Source organism: Protopterus annectens, chromosome 2.part0 (assembly GCF_019279795.1).
Source record: "Protopterus annectens isolate FY-2018-M chromosome 2.part0, PAN1.0, whole genome shotgun sequence".
NCBI classification, from domain to species: domain Eukaryota; kingdom Metazoa; phylum Chordata; order Ceratodontiformes; family Protopteridae; genus Protopterus; species Protopterus annectens.
The window spans coordinates 67,336,903-67,358,858 of NC_056728.1; the positions used below are offsets into that span (position 1 = coordinate 67,336,903).

Below are 21,956 nucleotides of genomic sequence, written 5' to 3' on the forward strand. Positions count from 1 at the left end.
CAATCCCAAATAAAACCAAGACTCTTTCCACCAAGGGCAAACGTCCAGTCTGGTGGACCCCAGCCATAAACAAACTTTACAATAAGAGGAGAAAGCTATTACATGATAGAGCAAAATCCCAAAAAGGGAAGGCATCTTTGATCAGTAGTAGCAAGAAACTACGATCTCTCATAAAATCATCCAAGGCCAACTTTGAGAAAAAAATTGCCATAGATTCAAAAGACAATCATAAGGCCTTCTTCAGCTATGTCAGAAACCTGGGTGAAAACTCCCAGATATGCTCAGAATTAGTCCAAAATGATACAAAAATCACTGAACCCACAGACATTGCCAACATACTGGCAGACAGGTTCAGCGCAAACTTCACCCCTCACCCCCAAAAGGAGAGATAACTATCCCAACAGAGTGTAGCCTCCCAGACATCTCAAATGCGCAGGTGAAAGCTGCTCTCTCTAAAGCTAAAAACACAGCATCAATGGGACCAGATGGTATCCACGGCTGTGTGCTACTCAATGAAGAACTAAACCCGCACATAAGGCAGCTGTTTAATCTTAGCCTTACCACAGGATATGTGCCCAAGGAGTGGCGTACGGCAACTGTGGTCCCACTCCTCAAAGGCGGTGCCTCTACGGACCCTGGTAATTACCGCCCCATAAGCTTAACAAGCCTGGTCTGCAAAGCTATGGAGAGGATCATAATGGAACTCATAAACAAGGACATAGGGGACTTGCAGACCTTGGACCCAACCCAGTTTGGCTTTGTCAAGGGCAGATCTTGCCTTTTGAACTTGGTCGACTTCTTCGAAACAGTTACCAAGGCCATTGATGAGGGAAAGGCAGTCCATACAGCCTACCTTGACCTTGCAAAAGCTTTCGACACAATACCCCACTCGGGTATCATAGAGAAACTTACCAGCTTAAATGTAAACCCATATGTCACAAGATGGGTTGCAAACTGGCTAAAGGACAGAACCCACAGGGTTAGAGTTGCTGGAGCCATGTCAGACTCCAAGCCGGTTACAAGTGGTGTCCCACAGGGCTCAGTCCTTGGCCCCCTATTGTTCGGCATCTACTTCTCAGAAGTACAGGCAAACATAGGAGCACTATGGCTGACAAAGTTTGCAGATGACTGCAAACTGGGTGCCATAGTGGATAGTACATCGGACACAGACATCCTTCAGAGGGGTCTCACGGAAACTGATAGCTGGTGCCAGAGCCATGGCCTGAAGTTAAACGCAAAAAAGTGTACAGTCATACCCTTCGGAAAAAACAAGGTAACCCCAAGCTACCATATAGGTGGCAACCCACTAAGCACAGAAGAGGTTATCAGGGACCTGGGTACCCAGGTTGACAGTGGTCTCTCGTTTGACACTCACGTTGCTAAAGTGGTTCAAAAGACCTTCTACATTGCCCATCTGATCATGAAGGGATTCACATCCAGATCAAGTGAGGTCATTGTTCCCCTGTACTCTTCACTTATCAGACCAATGATAGAGTACAATGCCCCATTCGGGATGTATCTCACCCGACACCTGCAGCAATTGGAGACCTCAAAAGTTCCTCACCAAAAGGATAAAGGGACTCCAAAACCTGTCATATACTGCCAAACTGAAGAAACTCCAACTCTATTCAGTTGCATACAGTCTGCTCAGAGGTGACATGTGCCTGACATACAAGGCCATGACCACCCCGGAATTAATGGACATGCTCCACCTCAAAAAATCCAAATCCACCAGAACCACTAGAGCAAGTGACTTAAACCTTAGCACGGATATAAATAGGACGTGCTCGAGGGATAGATTTATCACCCAGAGACTCCCCATGCTGTGGAATAAAATCCCGGTCCATGTGAGGCAGAGCACCTCGCTGGCTCTGTTCAAGAGAAATCTTGACCGGTGGATGGGAGATCGTAGGTTTACCCCAGGAATCATCTCTGTGTCACTGCTGGACAGAGGCACAACAAACTAATGGGCACATTATTTCTAACATAAGGGGTGGCGTAAGCCACATAACTTTGGGCTAGGCTTATAAATGCCTTAGTATAAACCTATGTATCCTGGAGATCCACACAGCACATCCAGTCATCCTTGTGGAGAAGAGACAAGATGGACTGAACAGTGACCATCTAGAAATTGGACTTCTTGATGGAGAGATTTAACTCGCATAGGTCCAGAATTGGACATATGTCCCCAGTCTTCTTTGGCACCAAAAAGAAGCAAGAGTAAGGTCTGGATTCTCGTTGTCCTGGAGGGACCTCTTGGATGGCTCCCTTCTGAAAAAGCTTGAGAACTTCTTGCTGAGCTAACTCCCTCTAGTGGGGTGGCACATAAGGGAGGTATTTCCTGATTTGGGTGGGGGGGGGTTGGGAAAAAGGAATAAAACAGCCCCTGGAAACAACGTTTTGCACCAAGCAATCTCTTGTAATGCTTGCCCAGGCCAAATGGTGCAGTAACAAATGACCCCCAACTGCCTCCAAGGCAGGACAGTCGCGCAATGTATCAGAAGGGTTTTTCAAAGAAGGGTTTCCTGGAGCCATGATTCTGCAGACCCCCTCTGTCTCTAGGGTGGTGTCCGCAAGTGAAATTCCTCCCCCAACATCTAGAAGAGGGCTCATCCTGAGCATCCTGAAAGGATGACAGAGACTTTTGGACAGTACAGTTGTGCACACTTACCATAAATGTAGATGTTCGAGTGTATTCACTGTTGCATTCATTACATTTGGGTGATCTGCTTGCAGGTAGCCCTCAGTCAGCCTGATTATCAAGTCACGGGCCCTGCATCGGTTGCTGTCTCATCTTCCATGACGTCAGGTATATAAAGCATGCAGCAGACACCATTACATCAGTTTTTCTTGCCCCAGATGTCAGGTGCCCCCATAATGGGAAGCAACTATATACAAGGTTATACCTCCAACAAAAAACAAATACACCAGAAAGCTTTAACTATAGAAAGAAAAACAGAGCTATAGACAATAGCAGTCGGGGGCTGGAGGGAGGGTAACCAGGACTGCAACAGTGAATACACTCGAACATCTATATTTATGGTAAGTGTACACAAATGTACTATGTACTATGTACTATGAAGGTTGGCAATGCTCAGATCTGCTCTGAGCTAAAACAGAATGGCATTAAATATACTGATCCAAAGGATATTGCCAATATCCTGGCAGATCGATTCAGTGCCAACTTCACCCCCCTCTCACCCCCTAAATGGCCCATCTCAATACCGGAAGATTGCCAAATTCCAGTAATAACGGCCACACAGGTACAAAACGCACTCTCTAAAGCCAAGAATACAGCATCCATGGGACCAGATGACATCCCGGGCTGTGTACTACATGAACTACAATATGAACTGGCACCTCACCTAAGTGTCATGTTTAATCATAGCCTCACCTCAGGTTTCGTGCCCACTGAGTGGCAGAGCTACAGTTATCCCAATCCACAAGGGGGATCCACCTTGGATCCCGGAAACTACCGTCCCATCAGTCTGACAAACCTTATCTGCAAGGCCATGGAGTGTATTATCATGGAACTTATAAACAAAGACATTGGCAACCTTCAAACACTGGACCCCACCCAGTTTGGGTTTGTAAAGGGCCGATCTTGTCTCCTGAACCTGATTGACTTCTTTGAATCAGTCTCCAGAGCCATGGACAAGGGTAAGGTGGTCCACACAGCCTATCTAGACCTTGCCAAGGCCTTTGACACCATCCCCCACTCTGGAATCATAGATAAACTTACTAAGTTGGGCATTAATCCCTATGTCACCCAATGGGTTGCTAAATGGCTTACTGATAGAACCCACACTGTAAAAGTAGCCGACTCCAAATCCAGCTCCAGACAAGTGACAAGTGGAGTACCTCAGGTATCAGTCCTGGGGCCGCTCTTGTTTGGCATCTACTTCTCTGAAGTACAGGTCAACACTAAGGGACTCTGGCTAACAAAGTTTGCAGATGACTGCAAACTGGGAGCCGTTATTGAATCCCCAAATGATGTGGATACTCTACAAAAGGGCCTTACAGAAACAGATGCTTGGTGCCAGAGCCATGGGCTCAAGCTCAATGCCAAGAAATGTATTGTTATCCCTTTGGGAAAAACATGTATCCATGAATTACCATATAGGTGGCAGTACACTAAACACAGAAAGTGTGATAAGAGACTTAGGGACACAGGTGGACAGTGGTTTCACCTTCGATAACCACATCGCCACAACAGTCAGGAAATCCTTCTATGTGGCACACCTCATCACGAAGGGCTTTTCATCCAGAAAAAATGAGGTCATTGTCCCACTGTACTCATCCCTCATTAGACCCATTATAGAATACAACGCCCCATTTGGTATGTACCTCTCAAGACATCTGCAACAACTGGAAAGGCCTCAGAAATACCTCACTAAAAGAATCACAGGCCTAAAGCAGATGCCCCACGCTGACCCTTAAAAACTCCAGCTATACTCTGTGCATATAGTCTACTCAGAGGCGATCTCTGCTTAACATACAAGGCCATGTCAAACCCAGAGCTGTTGGACATGCTACACTTAAAGAAATCCCAATCCCTCAGAGCTACACGCTCCAGGGATCTAAACCTTATCATCACAATAAACAAAACATGCTGGAGGGATAGGTTTCTGACCCAGAGACTCCCCAGACTCTGGAATAGATTGCCCATACATGTCAAGCAGAGTGCCTCTTTGGACCTCTTCAAGAGGAACCTTGACGATTGGATGGGAGAAAGGAAATTCACCCCAGGGATCACGTCAGTCGCCCTGCTAGACAGGGGTCCAGGAAAGTAAATAATGTGGGAAGAAATAGCCAGGGAATTGTTATGGCTAGGCTTGTATAGGCCCTAGGGCTGATAGCCTAGTACCAACCTATGAACCTATGAACCTATGTTCTTCGTGTTTCATTGTTGCAATCATTACATTTGGGTAGATTCCCAAAGCGAAGGAAGGGAGGAGGCAATTAGAGAGCATTAGGACCAGCTAATAGGCCCTGCAGGACTGCAGCGGCAAAACCAGCTCTGGATTTAGAAAAAATTGGCAAGTGGTAGTGCTTGGTGAAGGTATGTACAGAACTCCAGGTAGCAGCTTCTAGGATGTCCCTGGTAGGGACACCTCTGAGAAAGGTTGTAGAGGTAGATGCAGCCCAGGTGGAATGTGATCTTATCCCCTGTGGGGTAGGTTTCCATGGTGCTTATAGCAGAAATGAATGCAATGGCCTATCCACTAAGAAATGGTTTGCTTTGAAATGGCCTTCCCCTCTGCCCCTGCAGCAAATGAAACTAATAGTTGTTCAGAGTTCCTGAGAGGCTTAGTCCTGTCCAAGTAAAATCAAAGTTGTCTGTGCACATCCAAGGACTACATTATTCGTTCCCCTTTGTTCTGTGGATTAGAAAAGAAGGTTGGCAAATGAACAGACTGATTAAGTGCCACAATGGATACCACCTTGGGCATAAAGGAAGGGTTGGTCCTGAGGGATACCCTGTCCACATGAAAGATGATGAAAGGCTCTACTGCCATGAGGGCCTGTAATTCAGACACCCTTCTTGCTGAAGTGATGGCTAGAAGGAAGGCTGTTTTCCAAGAAAGGAATTTCAAATCTGCGCTTGCTGCTGGCTCAAAGGGAGGTAGAGTGAGCTTTTTCAATACAAAGTTAAGGTTCCAGGCTGGAGTAGGGGCTCTCCTGTGTGGTCTTAAGTTTTTGGCCCCTCTGAGGGATTGCTTCAGCAATGGATGAGAGAAGAGGGGTGGCTCAGTATTACAATAAGCTGAAATGGCCGAGGCATGAATTTTAATGTAAGAAAAGGAATGGCCCTTGTGAAGCATCTCAGTTAAATATTGAAGAATGTGTGGTAAATTGGGCACTGTTGTGCCCATTCCCTGAGTCTGACCCCAGGAACAGAATCTTTCCCATTTTTCAGCACAGGATTTTCTAGTACTAGGCCTCCTTGCCTCCAGAAAGACATCCATCACTTGCTTACTGAGGGATGGTAACGGAGAGTTTAGGTAATTAGCCAGGCTGCAAGGTTCAGGGTTTGAAGCTGGGGGTGCAGAATCTGGCCCTCCTGCTGGTACAAAAGGGAAGAGATCTGAGGCAGGTGCCATGATTCCAGCAGTGACACACTGAGCAAGAGGAGGTACCAGTGTTGGCATGGCCAGTCTGCTGCAATGAGTATTGTCCTTGGTTTGTCCTTATTTGATCTTTAGTAGAACTTTGGAGAGGAGAGGCAGAGGGGGAAAGGCATAAACTGACAGGTTTTTCCAGATGAAGGACAGGGCATCCACTTTCCAAGCTTGTCTGTGGGGAGTACTTGTGTAGAATTTTTCCAACTGGCAGTTCTGAGGGGAGGCAATCTATCTCTGGGCTCCCCCAACTTGTTTCTCAAAAAGTTGAATATCTTTGGTTTCAGATTTCACTCGTGTGGGTCCATGAGATTTCTGCTTAGGTCGTCTGCCAGTGTATTTAGCTTGCCTGGCAGGAATTGAGCTTGTAGATGCACTTGGTAGCTCAAGGCTGTTTTCCATAGAGCCCTGGCTAGTCTGCAGAGAGGGTATGAGTGGGTTTCCCCTGCTTGTTTATGTACCACATGACAGTGGTGGTGTCCATCTTTACCAGTAATTGTCCTGGAAGAATGTGGTCCTTGAAGGCTGTCAGAGCATTCTGTACAGCTAACATTTCTTTCTGATTGATATGCAGGTGCATTTGACTCGGGTTCCATTTGCCCTGAATGCACTGCCCTGCCAAGTGAGCCCCCCATGCATAGTCTGATGCATCTGTTAGGGTTTGGGCAGCAGGGGGTAGAGTGAATAGCAGTCCCTTGTTGTGGTGGCAGGCCTCTGCCCACCAAAGGAACTCTGTCTTTAGACAAAGGATGATAGGAATCATTGATTTTATGTCCTAAGAATGTTGACACCATAGGCTTTTTAGATACCATTGTAGTTTCCTCATATGCAGTCTTGCATATGGAATTAGAAGAATGCAACTGGCCATGAACCCCAGGGCTTGCAGTATTTTCCTTGCAGATAGCAGGGTCTTTGGGGCCAGTAGTTTGAAGCAGGCAGTCAAATAAACTTGTTTCTCTGGCGTGAGGTAGGCCATCTGTATTCAAGCTTTCTCCCAGGAATACAATTTGTTGGCAGGGTACTAGATGTGATTTCTTTTCATTTATGGTGTACTGCAGAGAAGTTAGTAATTTCCTTATAAATGCCAGATGATTTAGTAGTATGTCCTGGCTTTCTGGTTGAATTAGACAATCGTCCAGGTATGGGTATATCTGAATATTTCTTTGCCTGCAGTATACAATGACTGGAGCTAGGCACTTTGTGAATACCCTGGATGCAGTAGATAAGCCAAAGGGCAGTGCAAAGAACTGATAGTGCATGTAGCCTGCTCAGAAGCATAGGCATTTTCTGCAAGATTCCCTTATTGGGATGTGCAGGTAGGCTTCCTTTAAATCCAGTGTTGCCAACCAAGCATTTTTGCCTAGCATGGGAAGCAGCTGATGAAGAGTTAGCATTTTAAATTTTGGGATTACCAAAAAGGTGTTTAGGATAGACAGGTCCAGGATAGGACGCCAGGAATTTTCTTTTCTGGGTACCAGGAAAAGTCTTGAGTAAAAACCTTCCCCCATTCCTCTTCTGGGACAGGGTGAATAGCCCTGATACTTAGAGAGAGAGAACCTGCTTTTGAGCCTCTGCCCACTGATTTAGGGGTAGGTCTGGCCAACCGTTTGGGGATGGTGAAGAGTGGAAGTGGAATCTGTATCCTTGGGAAACTATATTTAAAACCCATTTGTCTTGGGTAATGAGTTCCCAGTTTTTTGCATGGAGAGTGATCTTTCCCCCTAAAGGAACAGTTAGTTGAGCAGGGCTTGGAAGGTTTAAAGTTGAGTCACAGTGACAGCTTACCATAAGGTGGGTGTCTTAAAACTTCCAGCTTTGGAAGTGGGAGCCCTCCACTGCTTAGGCCTGTGAGTGCCTTGAGACTGAAGCCTGGGTGGTCTGCTGGCCCTGGGTTTGGAATGAAGGCCTGGAAGAGGCAGGAAAGGACCAATTCTTAGAAGGCCAGTGCCTACTAAATCTGGGAGGCTGTACTTGCAGGAAATCTTTTAATAGTTTGCATAGATTTAGCATTTTAAGTACTTCTTTTGCTTTGTTGCCAAACAGTCGGTCTTGGTTTAAGGGAGCATCCAGTAATTTAGCTTTAACATGATCTGGCAAAGTTTGCTCCTTAAGCCAAGCATGCCTTCTAAGTACAGACCCAGTGACAGCAGCCGTGCAAGATGCCTCTAATGAATCAAAACCACATTGCAAAGTATGTTTCCCAACTTGTTCAGCAGAATGCATTAAACCCTATAATTCTTTATTTTAGCACAATCAGGAATCAACATAATTTTCTGTTTAATTAATCCAATAATATGCTGCTGATACTTTTAACATATGAAACTGGCAGTTTAAGGCCCTAATGGCCAAAGTAGCAGAAGTGTATACCTTCTTACCCCATCTGTCCAGGGCCCTGGAATCTCTGTCAGAGGGGGTAGGGTTTTTGGCAGTAGTAGTAGCCTTAATGCCTTTGGATCCCTGTGAAATGGTCTCAGGATCCGCAGTAGGATTCTTAAAGAGGAACTTGTAGGAGTCAGGTACTCTGTAATACCGGTCAGGTTTTCTGGGAGCCGGAGGTAAAGAGTCAGAGCCCAGGCTAGATTCCGAGAAGGCATCATCTACAATGTCCAGTACAGGAGGGATAGCTAAATGCCTGTGTTGAGGTAGGAGTAGAAATTCCCTAAGTCTCTTTTTGTAGTTAAAGTAATCCTGGCTTTCCCAGCGGAAATGCTCCCCAAGAGTATGCAAAGTTTCACCAAAAGAGAAATCCTCTGGAGGGGAAGCAGAGGGAATGGAGTCCTCTACATCAGAATCCTAATAAGTAGATAAGGGCAACTCCTGGTCATCAGAGAAAACAGAAATTTCAGAATCCTGATCAGAAGAATCAAAAGGAAAATCAGTTCTAGGTCTCTTGGAGGAAGAAGGGTGACTCCCCCTGATTAGAGTAATAAGGTCTTCTGCCATTCTTATCATTTGTTTTTTAGGCACAGGGGCCTGACCAGGCGGTCTGGGCATCGTTTTTCTAGGCGTGGATTGAGTTTTAGGCCTTGAAGAAGAAGATGGCATTGGTTTAATATGCAAGTCAGTAGGCCTGAATACACCCTCAGAAGCCGGTGCCTGCAAAGCAGCTCCGGACCAATCCAAGGTAGATACATCCACAGGTTCTACTGTCAAAGAAGCATCTCGCGGCATACTGGACTCCGAATGGGTCTCAGTAGAGGAATGAGAATCTGATGTGGTGGGTATCAGGGGCTGCGAAAGCACCTCACCGAGTACCAGCGAACTGGCGACTAGCTTAGCAGAAGTGTCGTCGGCATCTTTGAACCTATGCGGTCTGTCTCTGTCTTTTTCTTTGCGCTTTTTAGGAATGTCAGTAGGCGGGTGGCTTACCGAAGCCATTTCTGGATAATTGAACAGAGTACCAAAATATTTAGATGAGAAAATGAAACTATGACGAATAGTTTGAGGTTTGAATAAGGCACAAATCCAACAGCGAGGGACGTTGTGGTCTGGGCCTAGGCAAGGAATGCAGTACGAATGAAAATCTTTATGAGGTAGTATTTGCTTTCCACAAGAAATACAATTATTAACTTTTACTGACATCGGTTTAGAGCAAGAAAAAGGTTCCCCAATGGGGGACTTAGCTTCATTGAAGACTTCGGATCTGAAACTCGAAAATGAAAATTTCAGAAGTCGACCAATCGGCACTTGCGAACTGCTTCTGCTTCGGGCACCTCACGACAAAAAAGACTGATGTAATGGCATCGGCTGCATGCTTTATACCCCTGACTACCTGACGTCATGGAAGATGAGACAGCAACCGACGCAGGACCCAAGACTTAGATAATCAGGCCGATTGAGGGCTACCTGAAAGCAGATAACCTATATGTAATAACTGCAACAGTGAAACATGAAGAACATCAATAATTCCCTAGTCCCTCGATGTGTCTTATAAAAGGACCACGGAGGGGTAGAAAAATTTGATTCCCACAGCCAACAAAGGTCTTACCTTCCTGCTCTCTGCGGGTAAGCGTCTCTAACTGATGGACCAAAGAGAGTTGATCCATCAAAGGAGGTATTGGCAAATGACTCATTAAAAGACTCCATAAACCCGCACAGGCAGAGTCAGAGGAAATGGCGAACAGCGATGCCTGTACCAGCCGCTCAACAGGCATCTTCTTCAGCAATGGAAATCAGCCTCATCGAGGAACTGTATAGGGACACAAGAGAAAATAGCTTGGGGGACACTGTGCAAGTTCTTGGCAGGCAACAACATAAAGGGAAATGGAGAGTTCCTTAAACAAATCCCTTTGGAGGCAGGTGAAGTGTGCCAAGTAATTAAGCACACACAAACCAAAGGTAGCTGAGGCGAAGACCTAACTTTCGCATCTGTCAATCACCCAAGATTCTCGGTTGGGGGGATGAACAGATGTACTCTGCTCCACCAACTCCTTTTTAGTAGCAGCAGCTACCACTATAGCATCAACTGGCACCCCTTTTAACCAAAACTCGGTCTGTGGGAGAGCTCAGAAACTTGTCCGGTCGTTTTGGCAATGGCTCCACAGTATCTAGCTCCTTCCATGCCCTGCTAGACATAAGATCTACCAGTTCGTCTACAGTGGAGAAACCCAGGTGGTAGATGATCCCCTCTCAAACACCTTCAGGAATACGGACTCCTCAGAGGACAGGGGTTGGGAAGGCCATCCTTCCTTTAGCTTGAGGATCTTCAGGATGTCACCGAAGGAGACATCTTTGGGTGGAGATCTGGGGGCACCCATCCCTTTCATAAAGGTCTGTATCCCAAGTGAGACTCCATAGGGGAGTCTAGGTGTTTCCTTTTGTATGCTCTGTTCCAAGATACCTCCTCTGAGGTGGCTCAGGGGAGGACTCGGAAGAATGGGGAACCCTAACTGGGATGACACCACCTGAAGGCTGGTCCAAAGGAGCAGGATGAGGAAGATCTGGTCTCGGGGGTTGGAAAGGACCCTGGACAGCACATGAGGCAGGTCAGGCAGAGGAGAAGGTCCTCTCTACTACCCAGAAGGCCAAACGGCTGGAAGATGCCCCCCTCCCCATTCCCGGCAGGCAAGACCACCTGAGAAGAGGGAACAGAGCATACCAACATCTCAAGAACCCCAGATAATATCAGCCCTGAGCTGTCGAAATCCAAAGCACCGAGGGGCAGAGTAGTCTGAAAAGACAGGACCAGAGCCCTCCTCCAAGGACTCAGGAGTGACTGGTCAGGCTCGGGATCCCGCCTGCTCTGAGAGAGGAAGAGCAGAACTGGTCAGAGACTCTGACAGGGCAGAGACAAAATGGGCTCTAGGCATTCCTGTTTTCTCCTCACTGCACCCTAGGGCCTGGAAGTCTGAAACCACCTGGGTCAGACAAAGAGAAGAAAGCATAAGACCAGGGGAAGAGCCTCTAGCCAAATGGGCAGGGAATGCAAGAAGCCCCAACTCAATCTGAGCTTTAAGAAATGACCTCATCATCTTGTCCATGTTGGAGAGACAAATGCTCCTGGAAGACCTAGAAGAGGCAGAAGACCTAGCTGGATATGCATGCATGTACCCCAAGGACCTTTTATGGCTCTCAGAAGATCAGCTTCTGTGCCTGAGAGCTGTAAAAGGCTGCCCATGCCAGAACTCAAAAGAAAGTCCTCCATTACAATGTTGGGATCCGACACAGATCCTGGATCTGTCTGCCTCAGATCAGAGGACAACTGAGGATCTGAGCATTTGTAACCCGAATGTCTTGGATCCGAGGAAGTCGGATCAGTGGTAGGTCTTGTCTTGGTCATATTCAAAGGTCTCAATTTGGAGGCCTTGGATCTGGGAGTAGACACCCGGGGCCTCAAAGTGGAGGACTTGGATCTGTGGCTAGATTTACAGGACCTAGGATCTGAGGACGTCGGATACGACAGAGCCAAGGCAGCAGTTGGACCCAAAGGAGCTAGGATCCGACAGCCTATGCTTCATCGAGGAAGAGGACCCCCGAGACAGAAGAAGCCTTCCTCTTGTGGTCAGAGGGACCAGGCTTAGCTGGAGATTGGGCCAGTTGACCTCCTGAACTAAACTCTTCCACAATAACTTACTTCAGCGCTCGACCAAGGCCCTGGGTGTGGCACAAATGTCGCATTCAACCTCCAGGTGGTCGGCGTCCAAACAACAGAGGCACTCCTTGTGTAAGTCATAGGCATCTTCCAACTGCATGAGGAGCATCTTTTGAAACCTGCTGGCTTGTCAGACAACGGAGTGCCAAAGCCAACAAACACACCAAAATTGAATACCAGGAATCAAAGTCTACAGAAAAGTAAGATATAAAAGTTACACTTATCCCCAGAAGAGACTCGAGTCAAGGGAATCACATCTGAAGTGGTGAGCAGCAAACGAGATCTGAGGGGTTAGACGGCAGCAGAGGATTATAGGAGTGGAAAGAGCTTGAGCCTAGGATCTGTCCGATAAGTTGCCAGCTCGGATCCAATGTTGGATCCTATGACCCAAGAGTAAGGAATAGTGATATGGATAACATCAGATCTCTAGGATTAAAGGACCACTCAGCATCTGGTTGAAAATTTTCAGGTAGTTGCTATGTCACCTCACTCTCATAATGATGCTTGGCTCCGCAGTCTCCATTTCTTTAGTGGCATCCTTGTTAAGCATACTTAAGATACACAAAGCAGGTAATCAGAGTAGTAAAGAGCAAGAACAGAAGGGAGGTGCAAGAAAGAACCTACTGCTTGACAGTAATGGACTGAAAAGGACTGGATGGATGTCCTACATCCTGACTGATGAAACCAGGAGGATGATGTTGGTGCCTAATATGGACCTTCTTACAGATTTAAATGCGAGTATAAGTGGTCTATGTTAGGAACCGCTAGGACACACTTCCTGGCTACATACTTAGATGGGACCAAATAACAAAATATGCCCTTGGTAACAGTATTTCAAAAGGAGGCAAGCACTTTGGATGTTCTTGGTGAATATATTTAGGTTACAACAGGTCTCTGCTGCACAAATGTTATCATGGAGACATATATGTGGAATGTTCCAGACAATGACACAGTCCTAGTCAAACAATCCTTAGACATGCAAAGAAACTTGTGTTCCACTAAAATGTAACAAAACTTAATGCAATCAGAGAGATATCTGGAAAAGGCAACTAAGGACAACACAAGGCCTTTTCTTTGCCATACATATGCTACAGATTAGGTCTGTTTTTCCAAATTCTTTGGTCTTATTAAAAACAAAAATCAAAATCCTGTGCACATCCATTCAGTGAGAAGCTCTTCCCTTTAGACAGGTATTCTAGGAACTACAACTATAAGCTGTCTGACTGGTTTAGTTTGCTCTCAGTATCTACCTTAGGCATGAAAAAGAAGTTATGTTCTTACCATAACATTCCATCTGTGTTGTTGATCTTCGTTCATTCATTACTGATGGATTGTCGGAACTGAGCTGGCCATATATCAAGCTCGCGTCAGCCAAAAACTCTTGAGCCAAGGTCCTACCCAGAATGATCTTCTCCCTGTTACCTCAGATCAAGTTTGCAAGCTGACAGACAAAAGTAGAGACTACCTCTGGTCATAACAGACCTACAAGATCAACCACAAACCTCCAGAGGGGAAGGGAGGGTGGGGAGTAATGAATTAAGAACAACAACACAGACGGAACGTTATGGTAAGCCATAACTTCTTTATCTGATGATGCTAATTTTCATTCATTCCTTACTGATGGGACAGAGTCCCCAACTACCTGTATCCCTGGGTGGCCTTCATGGAAGGAAATTCCTGAGCACCATAGAGCCAAAAGAAGCTCTACCTCTGGAAGCCAAATCCAATTTGTAATGAAGAATAAAGGTATGAGGTTTGGCCCAAGTCACAGCTGAGCAAATATCATTGAGGGAAGCCCTAGCATGGAAAGCTGCTGAAGTTGCCATAGACCTTGTAGAATGTGCTTTCACTCTGTGAGGCAAGGTGACACTGTTCTTGTTGCAGATAAATGTAATGCAATTTCTCAACCACGATGCTAATGTAACGTTTGAGACAGGATGACCTAGTCTTGTTCCAGAAAAAGCCAGAAATAGTTGGTCTGATTTACAGGAAGATTTTCTTCTGTCCAGATAAAATCGTATTAGCCAATAAACATCCAAGGAGTGCAGGCAATACTCTCCCCTGTTAGAGTGGTTAGGAAAAAATACTGGAAGGTCAACAGATTGGTTGATAGACCGGTCTTACATCACTTTTGGTTAAAAGTAAGAATTAGTTCTCAGTGACACCCTATCCCTATGGAATATAAGATAGGGAGGTATGATGCACAAGGCTTGAAGTTCTGACAAGTTTCTGGCCGATGTGACTGCAATTAGAAACAAAGTTTTCCACGAGAGATTTTAAAATCACATGAAGATGTAGGTTCAAAGGGGGTAGCTGTTAGGGCTTGCAGGACCAAGGCCAAATCCCAAGGTTGTACTGGTTCTCTAAAGGGAGGTTTTAAGTGAAGAACCCCCTTCAAGAAAGTTTTACAGAGTCTATGTGACATGAGTGAAGAATCCTGAAAACCAATGTGGAAATTCGAAATGGCAGCTAAATGCACACAAATAGTAGCGGCAGACACCCCAGAGTGGAAAAGGTGTGATAAGTAACCCAAAACCACAGAAACTGGGGCTGACAAGGGGTCTGTTTATTCACTGCCCATAGAGAAAACCTTTTCCATTTAATGAGATAGATTAGTCTTGTGGACGATTTATGAGATGCAATAAGAATATTGCACAATGGGGATGGGAGGTTCTCCTGCCTGGCATTCATTGGATGTGAAGAAACCAAGATGTCAGCTTCAGAGTTGTTAGACTGGGGGAAGTCAGACCCTGTGGACGGAAGATCAACATTGGGGATGTTCCTGCCTCTCCTAAACTAGTTAGACCAGTTTACAGGCCTTGCTGTATCCTGGGCTGTGTTGTAGTTCCTGTGTTGTCCATTGCCTTACTTGGATAGAAGGAAGTTTCTTAGCTCACCAGTGGGAGTGGGGAGCCTTGAATAGCCTACCTGTCCTTGAGGGAAGTGACCTCATTTCTATTTAAAACCAAAAAAATATTCCTTGTTTTCCTGCCTCTCCTAAACTAGTTAGACCAGTTTACAGGCCTTGCTGTATCCTGGGCTGTGTTGTAGTTCTTGTGTTGTCCATTGCCTTACTTGGATAGAAGGAAGTTTCTTAGCTCACCAGTGGGAGTGGGGAGCCTTGAATAGCCTACATGTCCTTGAGGGAAGTGACCTCAGCACAAGAAGCTGTAGTAATTGGTCATTTTGGACCATTTCTAGCTCTTTTGAAGTTCCCTGGTTAAAATCTGCCTCTGGCATTTTTTTGAAGCCATATTGCTCAGACACAGCTCCACGTGGTCCTGTTGAGTCTTCCTGGCTACAGAGAACTGAAAAAAGTGACTGCTTTCCTGATTAAGTATCCTGCTGTTTTTTATATTTGTTTTACCTTCTACTGCTTACCTAGAGCAAGCTTTAACTGTTTTCATAGTTATTTACTGCATTTTTTATTATCTGCACTTAAAAGTACATTTTAGTCTAAATTAGTCTAATTCAAGTCGAAAAGTGTTTGTTTGCTGTTTAATTTAATTGTTTGGCTGCCCACTAAAGTGTGCTAGCCTGTACTACTGACTTATTGCCTTTTCTGCATTTAGTGCGGAGTTGCCACTAGAGCACCATCGGGCAGCACCGGTTAAACTATTTCTAGCTCCGTAAAGTCTGCTCTTCATTTTTTCCCTTAGAACTGCTCTACTTGTAATCTAAACAGTCTATTCTCTATCTGTAAAGCTCAGCACTTGTTCCTAAAGCATTTTTTAGTCAGGTAAAGCACTTCTATATTATACAAAGTACTTCACTAGCTTAAAACCCCCTTGAGTACCCACTTCCCTATAGGTCCTTTCTGACTCAGTTACACAGCAAACTTTTTCATTTCTTCTAGCATGTCAAAGGGTCAGTTGCTAGCGTCCTCTCCTGCTCAGCTGGTGAATCTGGGAATACTGAGGCAATGTTACAATTGCCTCATGTACACAGACAACCCTCTCCTCCTCCCACAAAACACAAATACATGCGAGAGATGCAACTATATAGCCAAACTGGAGGCTGAGCTCTCTCAACTCAGGACTGGCAAAACCAGACAGGAGGAGAAGGTAACCACACACACCATAAACCCAGTCTCAAATAGAACTATCACAACTACAAATCAAACACATAAACACACAAAGACATACTCGGAGGCACTCATCAAAAATCTACCAAAACAGCAGAGGCCTCCAAAGCAGGCACCCAAACAACTGCCACCTCATGACATAACACAAGCAACACATAGATCACAAAGTCAGTGTGCAAATCAGTCACAGCCCTTAAGGCCAAACACAATGCCAGACACACTTGTCATAGGTGACTCCATAGTCAGACACACTGACATCCCACTCACTAGACTGAACAAGGAGAGGGTCACAGTAAGCTGCCTGTCGGGCGCTAGAATCCGCCACATAACACAAGCACTCAGGTCACTCCACAGCAAGTACAAGTATGACTCAGTCATTGTCCATGCCGGTGTGAATGACCTGAGACATACCTCCCTGGACTACATGAAAAGAGACATAAAGGAGCTCTCAGATTATGTAGCCCAGGCTGGTATGACCCTGACCCTGAGCAGTATCCTACCTTCACCAAGAATGATGCCACAATACAGAGACAAAATGATCAGTTTTAATAATTGGCTTAATTTCTGGTGTCATTCTAAGGGGATCCAATGTCTGTCTGCCTGGAATGACATGCTTGACAAGCCATGCTGCTTCGCAAGGGACGGCTTGCACCTGTCACCCCTGGGTTTCCAGATATTGGCAAAGGCTCTTGCCACCCCCATAGTGCCTTTTTTAGACAAGGCTCAAATTCTAAACCCATCTCCCTAGAAAACAATAATGGAAAAAAACTAAGGGTAATGCTGCTCAATGCCAGAAGTCTAAATCTCAAGATGCACCCTCGCAGCCCTCCTCAGTATGGAGAACATCGATGTCTGTGCTGTGACTGAAACCTGGTTCAAGGCTCCTGAGAGCACCCCGGCACTATCAGGTTTTACCTCATATCATGCATTCCGGCCCCAAAACCTGGACCGTACCACAAAAGGAGGGGGGGTGTATCCATATTCATCAAGGATACCCACACCTCCAGGCTGGTGGCAACTCACGAAGCATCAGAGACCATTCAGGTGCAATTAACCATAGGCAAAACTGCTCTACAGTTTGTAGCATGTTACAGGCCACCCTCTCAAACTCAGGAACCCCACACAGCCTTCCTGAAGACACTGGAGAGTATAAATGTCTCTCCAAACACCATCATATTGGGTGACTTCAACTACCCAAACATAGACTGGGAACATTACTCAAGCCCCAATACCCTAGCCCAAAGGTTCCTGGAGTTCATAAACTCAAATGCTATGGAACAACTTTGTCACCATTCCCACAAGAGGTGAAAATATACTAGACCTGATCATCACAAACACGGGGACAAAAATGCTCCACACCGGAAGTATATCCCTCATTGGTGAGATCAGACCATAAACTAATCTCACTGGAGATCCACATCCCCCCACCCCAACAAAAAGACCACAGTGAAGAACTTCTCAAAAGCCAACTTCACACTTCTTAAGACTGGTGTGGTATCCTTCAAGGCCCCTGAGCCATTGGAAACCACAACCCACGCTGCTGAATCCCTTACAAATGCTTTCTACAAGCACCTCCAGGATTGCATGGATCAAGCAATCCCAAATAAAATCAAGACCCTTTCCACCAAAGGCAAGCGCCCGATCTGGTGGACCCCAGCCATAAACAAACTTTACAAGAGGAGAAAGCTACTACAAGATAGAGCAAAATCCCTAAAAGGGAAGACATCTCTGATCAATACTAGTAAAAAACTACGACCACTCATAAAATCATCCAAGGCCAACTTTGAGAGAAAAATCGCCAAGGACTCAAAAGACAATCATAAGGCCTTCTTTAGCTATGTTAGAAATCTGTGTGGAAACTCCCAGATATGCTCAGAATTAGTCCAAAATGATACAAAAATCACTGAACCCACTGACATTGCAAACATACTGGCAGACAGGTTCAGTGAAAATTTCTCCCCTCCCTCCCCCCCAAAAGGAGAAATATCTATCCCAGCAGAGTGTAGCCTCCCAATCATCTCAAATGCCCAGGTGAGAGCTGCTCTCTCTAAAGCTAAAAACACAGCATCAATGGGACCGGATGGTGTCCCCGACTGTGTGCTACACGAACTCAATGAGGAACTAAACCCACACATAAGGCTACTGTTTAATCTCAGCCTTACCACAGGATACGTACCCAAAGAGTGGCATACGGCAACTGTGGTCCCACTCCACAAAGGCGGTGCTTCTTCGGACCCTGGTAATTACCGCCCCATAAGCTTAACAAGCCTGGTCTGCAAAGCTATGGAGAGGATCATAATGGAACTCATAAATAAAGACATAGGGGACCTACAGACATTGGATCCTACCCAATTCGGCTTTGTCAAGGGCAGATCATGCCTCTTGAACTTGGTCGACTTTTTTGAAACAGTCACCAAGGCCATTGATGAGGGTAAGGCAGTTCACACAGCCTACCTTGACCTTGCAAAAGCTTTCGACACAATACCCCACTCGGGTATCATAGAAAAGCTCACCAGCTTAAATGTAAACCCATATGTCACAAGATGGGTTGCAAACTGGCTCAAGGACAGAACCCACAGGGTTAGAGTTGCTGGTGCCATGTCAGACTCCAAGCCGGTCACAAGCGGTGTCCCACAGGGCTCAGTCCTGGGCCCCTCTTGTTCGGCATCTACTTTTCAGAAGTGCAGGCAAACATAGGAGGATTGTGGCTGACAAAGTTTGCAGAGGACTGCAAACTGGGTGCCATAGTTGAAAATCCATCAGACACAGATATCCTTCAGAGAGGTCTCATAGAAACGAATAACTGGTGCCAGAGCCATGGCCTTAAGCTAAACGCCAAAAAATGTATAGTCATACCCTTTGGTAAAAACAAGGTAACCCCAAGTTACCACATAGGTGGCAATCCATTAAGCACAGAAGAGGTGATCAGGGACCTGGGGACCCAAGTTGACAGTAACCTTTCTTTTGACACTCACATTGCCAAAGTGGTTAGGAGGACCTTCTACATTGCCAACCTGATTATGAAGGGATTCACATCCAGATCAAGGAGGTCATTGTTCCCTGTACTCTTCACTTATCAGACCAATGATTGAGTACAATGCCCCATTCGGAATGTATCTTACCAGACACCTGCAGCAATTGGAAAGACCCCAAAAGTTCCTCACCAAAAGGATAAAGGGGCTCAAAAATATGCCATATGCTGCCCTACTGAAGAAACTCCAGCTCTATTCAGTCGCATACCATCTGCTCAGAGGTGACCTGTGCCTGACATACAAGGCCATGTCCAACCCGGAATTAATGGACATGCTCCACCTCAAAAAATCCAAATCCACCAGAGCCACAAGAACAAGAGACTTAAACCTCAACACGGATATAAATAATACGTGCTGGAGGGACAGATTCATCACCCAGAGACTCCCTATGCTGTGGAACAGAATCCCGGTCCATGTGAGACAGAGCACCTCGCCGGCTCTGTTCAAGACGAATTTTGACCAGTGGATGGGAGATCGTAGGTTTACCCCGGGGATCATCTCTATATCACTGCTGGACAGAGGCACGGCAAACTAATGGGTATAGTATTCTTCAACCTAAGGGGTGGTGAAAGCCACACAACTCTGGCTAGGCTTATAAATGCCCTAGGGCAGATAGCCTAGTATGAACCTATGAACCTAATTGAGGATCCACTGATAATCTAGCAGGTGAGGCCAGAGGAAGGGGAACCAGACTTGTCGAGGCCAATATGAAGCAATGAGGATCACTTTGTTTTTCAACTGCCGTGCTTTCTTCAGAAACTGAGAGATGAGGGGGAGAGGAGGATAAGCATAAAGAAGACCCAAGGGCCAAACGTGGACTAGAGCGTCTCTCGGTGACTGTCCACAAGGGGGGATCAGGGCAAAATAGTTGCTGCACTTGAAGTTGGTTGGGGAGGCGAATATATCGCAGCAAGGCTGGCCCCAGCGGTTGAAGATTTTTGCCACTATCACAGGGTTGAGGGACCACTCGTGAGATTGTAGAATGCACCAGCTCAATTTGTCCGCTGTCACGTTGGAGCTCCCAGGAATGTGCGTTGCAATTAGAAAATGGTTGGAAGCTATCGCCCATTGCCATATTCTCAAGGCCTCTTGGCATAACGGGTAGGATCTGGTGACCTCTTGCTTGGTGATATACTAGACCACTGACATGTTGTCTGACTGTATTGCAATAGTCCCTGATGGAAAGATGGAATTAAATGCTTGCAATGCTAGTAGCACCGCCCTCAGTTCCAGGACACTGATATGCAAAAGGGCATCAGTCTCTGACCAGGTCCCTTGGACCGTGTTTCCCTGACATAGCCCCCCCACAAGGGAGGCATCCGTGGTCAGCGTGGCTTTCGGCTGATGGGGGCTGAAGGGGAGAGACCATTGTTGGGGATTTCGAGATGTCCACCAGAGTAAATCTTGCTTGCATCTCTGAGTTATACTTATCTGAAAAGACAAAGGATGTTGTACAGGGTACCACTGAGTGAGAAGTAACCACTGAAGCAGCCTCATGTGGAATCTGGCCAGAGGAACAATGGTGATCAAGGCTGCCATTGACCCCAAGAGTTGGAGTATAGATTGAGCGGGAGGTTTGTGGTGACAGAGCAGCAGTTGAACCCGTTGCCTTATTCTTTGAAGCCTGTGGTTCGAAAGAGATGCTGTGCAATTTCTTGTGTCCAACAGTACTCCGATGAATTCTAAAGAATGGGCTGGGGTCATGTTGGACTTCTCTTAGTTTATAGTAATTTCCAGGAGTTGTGCTGTGAGGTGAGTGTAGTGCAGGGCTTCTTCCAGTAGATGCTTGGTGGGGGCGGTGAGGAGGCAGTCATCTAGATATGGAAATGCCTGGAATCCTTGAAGTTGCAAGTGAACGATAACCACTGCCATGCATTTGGTGAACACTCTGGGCTCTGGGGGCTGTAGAGAGACCAAAGGGCAGTGCTTGAACTTGGTAGTGACTGGCTCCTATGTGGAAATGGAGGTATCTTCTTGAGCGTTTGTCCATTTTTATGTGGTAATACTCATCTTGAAGATCTACAGAGCACATCTAATAGTCTTCTTCCAGAAGAGGAAGGATAGACCGAACCATGACCATCTGGAATTTCTCTGTTTTAACAAATTTGTTCAGTGTGCTGAGATCCAGAATTGGTCTCCAGTCCCTTGTCTTTTTTGGAAAAAAAAAACCTAGAGTAAAAAACGGATCCCATCTGGTCTGGGGGAACCATTTGGATGACTCTTTTTTGTAGCAGCTTTTGGATTTCGTGTGCTGCTGTTTCCCTTTGACTGGGTGGAACATCGGGTAATACTCTGGATGAGGTTAGACAAAGATGGAACGGGATGAGATAGCCTCTGGATATTATCTGTTGTACCCAAGAGTTGGTGGTTATGTTTCGCCAGGCAGTGGGGTACAAGGAAAAATGACCCTCGACCACTTCCAGAGGTGAGCAGTCGGGCAACGCTTGAGGAGTGCTGATAGGGTTGGCCAGAGAAAGAATCTCTGCAATGCCGGTTTTGTGGACCTCCTCTGCCCCGAAATGGGCGCCTTCAATTCAAGTTTCGCCCTTTGCCTGCAGGGGAGAACTCGGCACGTGCGTAATGGAAAGAGCCCTGTGATTTTCTGTGCCACATCTTCCCGCTCCTCT

General features: G+C 46.1%; 1 protein-coding gene across 1 annotated transcript in view; it reads right to left on the reverse strand.

Annotated features, from left to right (window-relative positions):
• The window catches only part of LOC122792701 (germinal-center associated nuclear protein-like), a 1,487,771-nt gene that overhangs the window by 637,202 nt on the left and 828,613 nt on the right, over positions 1–21,956 (reverse strand). The gene's annotated exons all lie outside the window — the stretch shown is intronic.